This window comes from Pygocentrus nattereri, chromosome 1, assembly GCF_015220715.1.
Source record: "Pygocentrus nattereri isolate fPygNat1 chromosome 1, fPygNat1.pri, whole genome shotgun sequence".
Taxonomy (NCBI): domain Eukaryota; kingdom Metazoa; phylum Chordata; class Actinopteri; order Characiformes; family Serrasalmidae; genus Pygocentrus; species Pygocentrus nattereri.
In genome coordinates, this window is record NC_051211.1 from 19,792,613 (window position 1) to 19,807,573 (window position 14,961).

The window sequence follows — 14,961 nt, forward strand, 5'->3', positions numbered from 1 at the left end:
TCAGTTGATGCAGAAAAAGCATTAGATAGAGTGGAATGGGATTATATGTTTGCAGTACTGAAAAGGTTTGGTTTGTGCCCTAAATTTATATCATAGATTAGCTTGTTATATACATCTCCCAAAGTCTCTGTAGTTACTAATTGGTTAAATTCAGAGTATTTCCCCATTTTTAGGGCAACAAGACAAGGGTGCCCACTCAATCTGATCTTATTTTCATTAGCAATTGAGCCCTTATCGATCTGGCTTAAAACAGCAACTAACCTTCAGTGTATTTGGAGAAGAGGTACAGAACATAGAGTAACACTGTTTGCAGATGACATGCTGCTATTTATATCTGATCCAGCATCCCCTATACAAAATATTATGCAAATGTTGAAGCATTTTGGTAGCTTCTCAGGCTATAAAATAAATTTCTCAAAGAGTATATGTTTTCCCATAAGTAATAAAGACATCCTTCATCTCAGTGCTGAATTATCTTTTACGATATCAGTAACAGGTTTTAAATACCTAGGCGTGAATTTTACCAGATCATTTAAAGAACTTTATTCAAAGAACTTTACACCTTTGTTGGATAGTCTGAAACAAGATATTCAAGTGGGAAACCTTACATCTATCATTGGTAGGTAGAATAAATTGTATTCAAATGTCTGTGCTACCCAGATTTATATTTTTATTTCTCCCAGTATTTTTGAATAAGACTTTTTTCCGCACAATAGATAGTATTATACTGTCATTTGTGTAGGGTGAAAAACCTCCAGGATACATAAGAGCTTATTACAAAGTCAAAGGAAAGAAAGTGGTTTGGCTCTTCCTAACTTTATGCAGTACTATTGGGCAGCTAATGTGCAAAAGGTAGTACTTTGGCATCAGTCCCCACAGTTAAATTGGTGTAGTTGGGAAGCCGATGCTTGTACTTCATCCTTGCTTTCAGCTCTAATAACAGCTAATTTACCTCTACCCATTTTGACTTGTACAACTTGCCCTGTTGTTAGATCCACTTTGAAGATATGGACCCAATTTCGGCAGCATTTTGGTCTCACTGATTTTTCAAATCTTGGTCCTATTTGTAAAAATCACCTGTTTACTCCTGCTATTATGGACCGGATCTTTAACGATTGGCAAAAAAAGGTTTATCAGTAAATTTGAGGACCTATACATTGATGGAGTCTTTGCTTCTTTTTCTGATCTTTCAGTCAAGTTTCAATTACCACCTTCTTTGTTTTACAGATACCTTCAGATTCAGAATTTTATGCGTAAACAATGCTCTTATTTTCCTTCTCTGCCACCAAAAACTCCCCTGGAAGATATTCTTGAATTATGCATGATAAATAAAGGTTTAATTTCAAGAATTTATAATGAAATCGCTCCCCCACACAATACTCATTTAGAGAAAATTCACACAGCTTGGAATGAAGAGCAAGGTCTGACTATACCTGAAGAAACTTGGAAATCAGCTATTCAGTTCAAGGTACTTCACAGGGCACATTACTGCAAAGTGAAACTGGCAAAAATTCAGCATGGGGTAAATGAGCTGTGTGATCGTTGCCATCTGGATAAAGTTGACCTAACGCATAGGTTTTGGATCAAATTTTATCAAAATCTGCTTTATCAAATTTTTGGTTGGCAATTACTATTTATTGAAGTATTCAACCTAGAAATTGTGCCACGTTTTGAATTATGCCTATTTGGGCTGATTAACACAGACTCAAAAATTCCACATAGGATTAAGGTGGCCTTGGCCTTTGTGTCCCTTCTTGCAAGAAGGAGCATATTGATTAAATGGAAATCTCTATATCCACCGAAGATCTCACAGTGGCTCTGCGATCTAATGCTTTTTCTTAAACTAGAAAAGATTAAGTTTGTATCTAGAAAGGCTTCTGTAAAATTCCATAGAACTTATATACTTATGCACACTTATGCAGCATATACTTATTCCACAGAACTTACACACTTATGCACACTTATGCAGCATATACTTATTCCATAGAACATATATACTTATGCACACTTATGCAGCATATACTTATTCCACAGAACTTATATACTTATGCAGCATATACTTATTCCATAGAACTCATATACTTATGCATATTTTGAGAAGCTGAAAAGTCTCCCCACTAACTAGCATACACCCCCTCCTCTTCTATGTAAAGAACACTCTTTGGCTTAAATAACTATGATCTCAGTATCTGTATGTACTGTCATAAGACCCTGAATGCATATTATGTGTTTTCTTTCTAAACATTACTCAAATTTTTAAAAAGGTACAAGCTTTTCCTGACCCAGATGGTGGTGCTATGATGTGCTGCTAGTTAGCCAAGCCCAGTAGCTGCTGTCCAGTCATTGCTTTACTCACAGGACCTGTTGGTATGTGCCTGTTTTGAGAGGCACGCGCCATTTCGGTGTGGCATGTTACCACTAACCGAGCGGCATGACCAGCACGTGCGCCTCGCTACCAGTTATTGGTGGCATGTGCAACTCTCTAAGTTGTGCACACTTATGCGGCATATACTTATTCCACAGAATTTACACACTTATGCACACTTAAGCAGCATATATTTATTCCACAGAATTTACACACTTATGCACACTTATGCAGCAAATACTTATTCCACAGAATTTACACACTTATGCACACTTATGCAGCATATACTTATTCCACAGAACTTATATACTTATGCACTTTTATGCAGCATATACTTATTCCACAGAACTTACACACTTATGCACACTTATGCAGCATATACTTATTCCACAGAACTTATATACTTATGCACACTTATGCATCATATGCTTATTCCACAGAACTTACACATTTATGCACACTTACGCAGCATATACTTATTCCACAGAACTTACACACTTATGCATCATATACTTATTCCACAGCACTTACACACTTATGCAGCATATACTTATTCCACAGAACTTACACACTTATGCACACTTATGCATCATATACTTATTCCACAGAACTTATATACTTATGCACACTTATGCATCATAGAGTTATTCCACAGAACTTACACACTTATGCACACTTATGCAGCATATGCTTATTCCACAGAACTTATATACTTATGCACACTTATGCGGCATATACTTATTCCACAGAACGTACACACTTATGCACACTTACGCAGCATATGCTCATTCCACAGAACTTATATACTTATGCACACTTATGCGGCATATACTTATTCCACAGAACTTACACACTTATGCACACTTATGCATCATATACTTATTCCACAGAACGTACACACTTATGCACACTTATGCATCATATACTTATTCCACAGAACTTACACATTTATGCATCATATACTTATTCCACAGAACGTACACACTTATGCACACTTATGCATCATATACTTATTCCACAGAACTTACACACTTATGCACACTTATGCATCATATACTTATTCCACAGAACGTACACACTTATGCACACTTATGCATCATATACTTATTCCACAGAACTTACACACTTATGCACACTTATGCATCATATACTTATTCCACAGAACGTACACACTTATGCACACTTATGCATCATATACTTATTCCACAGAATATACACACTTATGCACACTTATGCAGCATATACTTATTCCACAGAACGTACACACTTATGCATCATATACTTATTCCACTCTCAAAACACCTCACATCAATACACCTCATATCAATACACCTCAAATCAATACACCTCTCATCAACACACCTCACATCAACACACCTCACATCAACACACCTCAAATCAATACACCTCACATTAACACACCTCACATCAACACACCTCATATCAACACACCTCACATTAACACACCTCATATCAACACACCTCACATCAACACACCTCACATCAATACACCTTACATCAACACATCTCACATCAACACACCTCATATCAACACACCTCAAATCAATACACCTCACATCAATCCACCTCATATCAATACACCTCAAATCAATACACCTCACATCAATACACCTCATATCAACACACCTCATATCAACACACCTCAAATCAATACACCTCACATCAATCCACCTCATATCAATACACCTCAAATCAATACACCTCACATCAATACACCTCATATCAATACACCTCATATCAACACACCTCATATCAACACACCTCACATCAACACATCTCACATCAACACACCTCACATCAATACACCTCACATCAACACACCTCATATCAATACACCTCACATCAACACACAACACACCTCATGTCAATACACCTCATATCAACACACCTCAAATCAATACACCTCACATCAACACACCTCATATCAATACACCTCACATCAACACACAACACACCTCATGTCAATACACCTCACATCAACACACAACACACCTCATGTCAACACACCTCACATCAACACACCTCATATCAATACACCTCACATCAACACACCTCAAATCAACACAAAAAAATCTACAACTCCATTTCCCAAAAAGTTGATATGCTGTGCAAAATGTGAATGAAAACTTATCAAGCATTTGTGGATGCAGTTATGAGCTGTTATCACAAGTGTTTTTGAGCCCATGCAATGATTTCCACTACAGATTCATGCCTGTTTTTAATGCAGTGCCACCTGAGGGCCATAAGATCATAGCCAGCAAACACTGTTTTTTGGTCTTGTCCTTTGACAGAGGGACAAGGGACAATACAGAGATTTATTCAGAATCACTGAATCTTTTCAATCAATCAATCAATCAACCTTTATTTTGACTCGGAAGTATATTGAGGACAACCCTCATTTTCAATGTAGCCAAGCATTTACAAAAACAGGGATTGACATGACAAAGAAAATAATAACTACATTTAATCATTTTAAATTAAAAGAAAATTTAAAATAACAGTGAATAAAAGATAAAAGTAGATACAAATAGAACTTGAGATTTAAATGGTAAGAAATTAAGATCAAAAATAGATAAGAAATTAGTAAGGTAATAATACAATATCACAAATTAAAAAAAGTAATGATAAAAAAACTTAAAAATAAAATGAGAGGAAGTAAATAAATAAATAAAAAGAGATAAAGAACTAAGGAGAACTAACACAAAAATAAAAGTTACGAATAAATATGATTAAGTAAAACAGGTACAGGCTGTCTGTAGGTGGTTTGATATAAAGGTATAAAAGTTTAAAATGACTGAGTGACACCAGTGAGCTGAGTTTTAGTGTTTCCTGTAGTGAATTCCAGCTCACTGGTGCACTGTGATCTAAAAGCAGATTTTCCCAGTTCAGTAAAAACTCTTGGTACCTGGCAGCTGATCCAATTACTAGAGCGAGTCTGATAATTACTGTTATTTGTATTCATCAATGAAGTGATATATTCTGGCAAATGACCGGAGAGTGTCTTATAAATAAAAATCAACCAGTGTGTTTCCCTTCGTACCGTTAAAGAGGGCCACCCAACTTTCGCATACAGCTCACAGTGGTGAGTTCTGTACGGATCTCCAGTGATGAACCTGACAAATAATGATATCATACATGGCGGATGATGAGAATGTGTCGTCCAAAAGTGCAGTGGTGTGTGTTGATAAAGATTTGACTAAACTCTTCAATGGCGATTTGAATGCTGGCACATATGGAGCTAAATGGTCATTTGTCAGGAATTTACCATTGGCGTTACCAAATTGGTTCTTCAATGCTGCAGGCAGGTGTGTTGATGAGAACCTGTTTTGTTTGTGGCATTGTACAATTTTCTGGAAGACTGTGGACTTTTCTATCCTGCATAAAAGTTACAATGCTTACTTTTACTCATATTACCAAATATGACTGTAATGAATATGAAAGGACAGGAAAATGACAGGAAAACAGGTGTGTTTGGAAACCACACAGGTCTACCACACAGAACATTTTTAAGCTTGTTTGTGGCTTTGGAGATGAGTAGAAAACATTGCCCTCACTCTGCTGCTCTTTTAAAAGTTACAAAAGCAGGGTTACTATTAAAAAATTGTGAATAATATACACATTTACAAAATTTTGTCAGGAAAAAGCTAATTGTCATATGTCCATGCTCCACAGTTATGTGAAGAAACTTTGATGACATAGGCTATTAATTAGGGGCTGCATCGAAATGAGCAAAGATATAGAGATTTAACATAATTTTTCTTTAAGTAGAATTATCTTTATAGCCATTTGCCATCTTTCTCAGAGGCACCAGGCAGAACAAGCAATGGTCCACCTAAAGAGGGCTGAAATCTCCCCAGCGACGTCCACCTTGCATCTGGGACCCCAAACACACCAGACATTTCTGGGACTCAATATTATTATAATAATGAGAATACTGATGAGGAGTTGCATGCAATATACAATATATACTGATGCAGTATACAGTACATAGTACAGAGTAGGCTACTTCTAACAAAGCCATAGATCTTACATTAAAATGTTTCCAACTTTATTAAATTTAGGAACTCACTATTTGAGAGCTGAAAGCTAAACCAAGCCAGTCCAAATCACTGAAAGAGTTCACTCTTTCTGGTGAAGTAAGCTAGTTAATCTGAATCATTTAAACAGTTGGCTGTTAAAGGTAAACTAACTAAATATATTTCTGTAACTGAAAATAGCCAAAATGTGAATTAAAACTCATTAACCATCAATTAAAAAGTTAATTCTTTCACAAGTTTTTGAATAAGCTAAAGACACAAGTAAGCAGTTCCCACACAGCACAATTGAACTTTTGTGTGATGTACATTAGTAACATATTCAGTCTAAATAACAAAGTTCCTTCTTAGTTATTAGCTGTTGTGTTGTAATCGAGGAAAGCTGGAAAATATATATTAGCTTTTGTTTTTCTGAAAAATTCTGATTGGCAAAATTCCTATCTGGCAAAAATGAACAAGTAGATTGTAAGATGGAAAACACTGAGTCTCTGTAATATTAAAGATGTGTAATTATAAAGACTGTAGAAGTATAAAAATAATATTTAGCATTATGATTATTGTTCTTTTTAAAAAGCTGTTTATGATAACCTCTGCAGAGCTATCCTCTGAATCCACCATCAGGATTCTGCCAACTTGGTCTCATGGGATACACGTACCTCTGACCACTTTTTGGTGCACTTTCGAGAAACAAATGTCCACTGGGGGTGCTAAAGAGGAGCTTACACTTCGATGTAGTTAACAATGCGATTATTTAGCCTTTGAAAATGACTTTGAGGTTTTGATTATTTTTTTAAGCTGTAAGTCATCAGCGCTATTTTAATGATAAAGTGTAGAATAATTTTGGAGCGGTTTGTGAGTGGGCAAAGCAGGTAGCTAATGCCGCCGCTAACACAGCTTCAGGTACATAGCTATGGCTATAGCTGGGGCTGTTCTTCTATAACGTTAAATAGTTTGGTGGATAAAGCAGATTGTGTACTTGCTGCTGCCAAGCAGATGTTCCCATAACCTTTTGGCTGAAGATGTAGGGGACAGGGGGACTGTCTACTGATTTAGGGGTGATTTATCTACTTAGCCTCCTTCAATTACGTGTCCTGCAGTACGTAGAAGTTCCCGAGATGTCAGCTGAGCTGATAAAGGTAGTTACGTAGCTCAGGTACATTATGCTAGCTAATGCTGCCTCTAACAGCATCAGGTACATAGCTAGCTAGTTATAGCTGTGGCCATTCTTGCATAGTTTGGTGGATAAAGAGGTTCTTGTAACCTTTTCAAATAACCTCCTGGGTAGAGACAGAACGGGAGATACTGCCTCCTGATTCACTGGCATAGAGTGAGGTGTCAGTCAATCTTTTTTTTAATTTTTTTTACAGTACGTCTGCATGTGTTTTCTCTCTTTTCCAGAGTCAGTTTATGAGGACCCTGGCCACTTCCTATGTTCCCGGTTAAATCAAAAACAGAACTACTAAGCATCAGAGTGAGTCCTCAGAGTGAGTCCTCAGTGAATGGGAGTGAATGGAGCTCAACCGTTAAAAAAATGAAAAGTTAAAATCTTGTTTCTTTAATTTTAGAAAGGAGAAGGATGTATTTCACTTAAAAAACATGAAATCTTATCTATATATTTCCTTTCTAGAGCAAACGGGTTTTGGGCAGCAGGAGACGGGCATTCCTGCTAGAGCGTGATGATTGATTGGCCAATTGGCTTATTGGCTGTTTGTGCTCACGTCATGAACGTACATGAGGTGTCATTTTAACTCCTATGACACGAGTTTTAAAGCTCTTAAAAACATAACAGCAGTGTTAAAATGTTTTATGCTGTTCCATGTTCAAGAAATAATTGTATTCTTTTACATTGAAATGTTTAAGCATTTATAAACTATGACTTTGCTCAATTGCTCCATCCTAACCTACTCATTTTGGACTCACTCAGGAGCGCCCTCTAGTGTTTGAGAAACTCAGAGGACATTATGGAGTGGGAATTCTCCTCTGTACAAGTTCTTTGTCTTTTCTAACTCAGATTTGTAACTCAGTTCCAAGGGATTAGGGTGACACTTGAAAACAAGGACTAGGGGTAAAAAGAAGAAAAGGGATTGGGTCCAATATTAGGACCACTGCTATCCTAGTAAATAAGAATATCCCTTTTATCATTGAAAGAGAAGTGTATGACCCATAAGGTGTATGTATTTTGGTCTCAGGCTTTTAGCAGGCAATTTCGACTGAATACTGAATGCAAGTCTGTATAAATCCTCCCACGCTCTCAAGTTCTTGTGTCAAGATTCAGGCCTAGTGCATGTATGGCAAGAATTTAACTCCACAGGACTACACATTTTACTCTAATCCACAGTATTCATTTTCTAGATTATCTATTTTTTTTAATGTCTTTTAATCTTATGTATGTGGTGAGAAGTTGTAGGAATGGCCCTATTGTATTGTCTGACCATAGACCAGTCCATCTGGAGATAACATGATAATCCCAAGATCAATTTACTGGAGGCTAAACTCCTTATTATTGCTAATGGAATCAATTATTTCCCTAATAAATATTGTATTAATCATAATATAGCATGGTTATTTATGTGTAAATGTCACTTCCAGTAATGCACAGAAGTCTTGGAGACCACAAAAAACCTCAAGTGGATCTGATCTGCTCATCAGAGGATTTTGCACGAACTTGTGAAGTCCATTTCCAGCTTGAGTGCACACTGTCATTAACTCATCAGATTTATCAGACTCTAATGGCAGTTTGTGAGTCCTATTCCTTTGTCTGTGGCAGTTTTTTTAACCTTGTGAAAGCCTCACATTTATCTTTGACTATATAAGGTGACTAACACTGTAACTTCTAATGAGTTTCACAGAATATAATAGTATAGAGAAGAAAGCCCTTTCACTTTGATCACACTTTTCTATCACAGTAACCACAACAAACTCCACAATATATCTATTGTTTTAACAAATAAATTGCAAAGAAAGATCTACACTACTATATCTGATGTTACAAATATATCAATATCATGCTACATTTTGCATTTACACAAGAAAAGAATTAATAGTATCTTAAAAAATTATTACTTCTACTACTACAACTTTTACTACTGCTACTACTACTACTACTATTAATAATAATAGCAATAACAAGAATTCCTTAAGAGAATAGCTGAGAGTTTACCACCTCTGGCCCAATTACTGTACATTTAAAATCACACATCTGCCACTGCATGTCGCTGTTTCTCAGGTTAAACTGAGGTTTGAATTAAACCTATTAAGGTTTAATCTCAAATTACTCTCTGCTCTCTATGTAGTACATGTGTAAGTCATGGGAGTGGCTTCTACACCTAAATAGTGCTTTTTCTGTGTAATAGAAAGCTGTGTATATTCAGCCATAGTTTCATGTCATACAATTCATAGGAAGTACAGGGCCATTTGAAATTCAGACAGAGATTTACATTGTTGGCTCAGATATTTTAATATTCCTTATCTAAGCCCAGATACCATCCACTATTATATTTTGTGGACCTTACAGCATACTTTAATGTAGTCTTGCTTAATTAAACATACACTGAGGTACCATAGACAACTAAAGGAAGCACTAATCACTGCAGGCTTGATTAGGCATTTTCAGAATGTATTGTTAAGAAGTTAAAGATAACCTGTGTTGAGGCTAATCACAAATATTGACTCCAAAGGGAAACTGTACTTAAATAGCTCATCACAGCAACCCCCCCCGGCCCACACACACATAAACACAAGTACTAACTAGGCTGAACAATTAAAAATGATTAGTATTGTCTGCAGTATTGGGTCAGTATCAGCAAAACAAATAGATGTTGATTGGCCTCTGTGGGCTGGTTCACAGTCTGATGGTGGAGCAAGCAAAGGCACAGAAAGCATCTTTAAAACAGAAACGTTCTTGTGACTTCTGAATCACAAATCCATGTGTGAAGTGGGCCTTTTGTAGAGGGAACGTCACTCACTAAGCAGTACTCCGCTGTAAACTCCCTCCTCTAGTCAAGTGATTCCATCCGCTCAATGCTGTTCAATTTCATGTCAGCCAAACACCGAAACATCTTTATGGAGTGAAATAAAAGTGACATGCACAGCCTCTGAGTCATTTCCATTGCTGTGTTAAGTTAGTCTTGAAACAAAATTTTGTGCTGTAAGTTTAAATTAACTGTAGGAAGACAATATTAATGATCTGATCATCATTCTGTTTAAAAATTTGATTTTTTTAACATTATCTTTGTATGCAGTTACACATTCTGTTGAAATGACAATATACACAATAGACTTACTGAAATTTTTAAATAGCGTAGTCCTTCTTATGTATGTTTTTTTATTTGTATTATGTAGTGTTGTGGATCAGGATCATTAAAATGTTCAGGGCTCATTGTTTTGTTGTTCACGCTGTAGAAGTGATCTCCACAACTAGCCGCCAACTCTACGAATTGTGGTTTCTATCCTGCAGAACTGATCCAAGTTCTGCTTCAGATTGTTGTATAATTTGGAAAACATGTTTCTTCTGAGAAAGTTGTTTCCAGATCCAGATCTGAATTCCATCTCCTGCTGAAGCGGTTGCTTCGGGTCTCCATCTGCACCTGAAACTGCAAAGTGGTGATTATTTCTCAGTGATCAGATATTCTCAGGAATGTAATGAAATTTTCTACAACAAAGTCAAAAAAAAAAACCTGAAATACTGATCTTTGGTTTTGAAATTCAACGAAAGATACTTAAAGAGATGCTAGGCTTGTTTCATATACCTGAAGTATGAAACTCAAGTATAATCTGAGTCACTGTAAACGTTTACCATTTGAGAAATATTGCTAAGGTTCTGCCTACTCACAAATGATTCAGCGAAACTTGTTCATGCATTTGCTATGAGCAGAGTTGATTACTGTAATGCTCTTTTTACTGGGTTTCCTGAGAAAACAATTCATTATCTACAATCCCCAGTGGGTAGTAGAAGAATACATGTAACATTGTTATGGAATCTGGAAGGTAACTGTGTTCTCTCACAGTTACAGAATAAAAACTGTAGGTGCATTATGAAAGTAAGGAGATTTGCACAATTACATTAACAACCACTCCTAGTTATTTTCTTGCCCCTGTTCTTTTCTACAAGCTAAGTCTTTCTGCTAATTGCATAAATAGGGGAGAGCAGACAGCAAGCTAAGGTGAGATAAACTGTCATGAAAGAAAAAATATAGAAAACAAGATTTGCATTTAGCGGATTATTACTGTACATAGCATAGTACACAGCATGTTTACTATGGCAACAATGTTAACTTCTAACTGATAGAACAAAGTTAAACTAAATCTTACATTTTCTTATAGTAAATTTCTAATTTCTTCCACAGTTGATGACACAGTTCATGACAGTGATGTTGTCATGTTGTACTGGTGTAAGTGAGAGCTTTCTACATGGCCCAGAAAATGAATCAAACCAGCATGCAGCTGTATCTGATAGACTCATATCAGCTGAAAGACATAAACAGTTTGCTCAGCTGGGAAATCTACGTCATTCCTGTAAGAGAAGCTTGAAGGGTCACCTTGCACAAAACAGGAATATGAAACTGAGATAACACAGTATGTACATTTGTTTTATTTTCAAACTAAGTATGCCTCTCTTTAATACCTGAATAACTACATTCAAATATTCAATGACATTTTCAAATAGCTATACATTCACACATAAAACGTAGACTATTGTACATCATCTATAGGCCTACTGTTTTTGTGCTTTACTATTCAGTGCGTTAGGAGGCCGCCCTGTTTTGAAATAACTGCACTGGCTGCTTGTTTCTTTTAGTACTAACAGAAGTTCTTTTACTAGTATTTAAAGCTCTCAATGACTTTAAAGCACCTGCATATCTCAAACAACGTCTGTCTGTTTATGTTCCAGCAATCTTAGACATTCAGGTATTAGCCTTCAGCAAATACTCTCGTAGTTAAACCTACATTAAGCACCTGTACTATGTAGTACGCAACTCTTGAGACATTTATGGAGATTTATGTAAAGAATTCAGACAGTGTATTTTACCAGGAACATTACAACCATGTGTTTGAAGGCAATTAGTGCACACCTTCATCCACCTGAGAGTTCATGTAAGATATTAAGAAACATTTGTTTCTGCTATTTGTTTTTGTACTTATTGAAAAAAGGTGGAATGCTCTTGACTTGTTTGGAAAGGGAAGGAGGTTATGCAGTATGTTTCTCTGAAATGTATATCAGGTAAACCTGCCTAGGAAAAAAGAACAGATTCCACTCTGTGATATTCTTACATTTAAACACATTCTAGCAAGCAAGCAAAGTTTATTTACATAATGCTCTTTACAACAGGTGTTGTCACAAAGCAGCTTTACAGAACAATCAGTATTACAGAAAGAAAAAGAAAAGAAAATGCTCTCCTGAGCAAGCCAGCGGCAACAGTGGCAAGGAAAAACTCCCTAAGGGCACGAGGAAGAAACCTTGAGAGGAAACAAGACTCAGAAGTGTTTGACACCGGATAGCAAACATTGTTAGTATAAAGTATTATAGTACAAAGCGGGAAAAACAGGTGGGGCAGTGATTGATTTGATTAGTTTATGATTATGCAGTGGTAGCAACAGCATCTGAGGTGAGGATTGCACAGCTTTGTACAGCAAGAAGTTCAATGGTGGTCAAGCCGGTCCAGAAGGCTGGCGAGCAGTGGTACCCGATCAAGGCAGAAGAGGCAACAGCATGAAACGCATAGGGTGGGCAGCTATTCAACTCGGCAAAGGAAGGAAAATAAAACACACAGAGCCAGTTCTGTAAAGAGTGACTGATCACAGATTACAGTGTTAACAGAAGAGCAGAAACTCTGGCAGATCTAGATCTGACAGGGAAGACTAATCACCAAAAGCTTGACTATGCAAGTAAGTTTTTAGTCTAGACTTAAAGACTGAGGCTGAGGCTGAGGCTGAGTCCCGAACATTAACAGGAAGATTATTCCAGACCTGGGGGGCTTTGTATGAGAAATCTCTCCCCCTTGATGTAACTTTATTAATTCTAGCTACCAGTAGTAAGCCAGCACCTTGTGATCTAAGTAGGCGTGATTGTTCATAGTAGGAGAGAAGTTCACTCAGGTACTGAGGGGCGAGTCCGTTTAGAGCTTTATAGGTCAGTAATAGAATTTTATAATCAATGCAAAATTTAACTGGTAACCAGTGCAGGGCTGATAAAACTGGGCTGATATGGTTAAACTTTTTCGTTCTTGTGAGGACTCTGGCTGCAGCGTTCTGGACATTCTAGAAATATTTAACATAAAATATCAGGTGATATATAATATATAGCATTAGTGATGCCTGAGGGTTCTAACTGAAACCTGTATTTAGTGGGGGTTTATTCCAAGGAAAGCTGTCCAGATCAAATCAACTCAGCTTCAGTTTAGCATCATGTATTAACTGTTTTGAGAATATGAATTCTGAATGGACAAAAGCGCTCAAGCTATCAAGAAAGAGAAACACAAGTATAAAACAAAATAATTCATAACACTTACAGGTGATGTCGATCTGCATGCTGTTTTTTCTTGTTGGAGCGATAGCCACACAAAACAGTCCTCTAATTTTGGCTACGAGGACATTCATTTTATACAGTAAGTCACTGACTTCAGCTGCTCTTCATTGGTGTTGGAGAAATGGATCCTGTTACTGGAGCTCACGTCTTCTTTGACTTTTTCCAAATCTTTCTATCATCACATTGTCCTTCTGGTGACCACTATACAACTACAACAATTCTGGTTGTCAGAACCAAATAATTCCTTTGTGAACTCCTGTACTTGTTCTTCATTTTACATCAAGGTGAGGCCTATAAAGAAAGAGTTTTTCCTCTTTTTCTTGATCTGTTGTCCAGTGATGTTTAGATCCTGCAGGTTTAGAGTGTCGGTCACTGTCAAGGCTCCCATTCAGGATTTTATTAGGTCTGTTCCTCACATGTTCTGATGCTGTTTTGGGCACATGAACAGCTTTTTTACTAGTGCAACAGCTTCTGTGGAATCTGGCAGGTCACGTTTTGAGCAATCCTAAGCATCTGAATGATGAATGAGTCATACTTCAGTACATGGAGTGCTGCTTGAAAGGCTGTGAAACCCTTAGCAGTATGTGAATTTCTACATACATAGGACCTAAAATATTGTCAAATTTTCATTTAAGTGACAGAAATAGATAAAGAGAACCCAATACACCAATTATATTCCTTTAATTTAATAAACAACATGATCCAACATTAAATGTATTTGTTGTGACCCCCTGAGCTTTGAACTGCTGGAATCTTGGCCCATTCCTCCTTATAGAATTGCTTCAATTCTGTTATGTTGGTGGGACTTCTTGCATGAACACCACACCTTAGGTTCTGCATGCAACATTTTTACTGGACTAAGGTCTGGACTTTGACTAAGTCATTCCAAAATGCATTCCAACATTTCTTCGTTTTTAACCATTCTTTGTAGACTAACTGGCGTTTTTAGGGTTGTTCCTTCGGCTGAGGTTCAGTTTAAAAATGGATGCCCTAACATCCATCCATCCATCCATTTT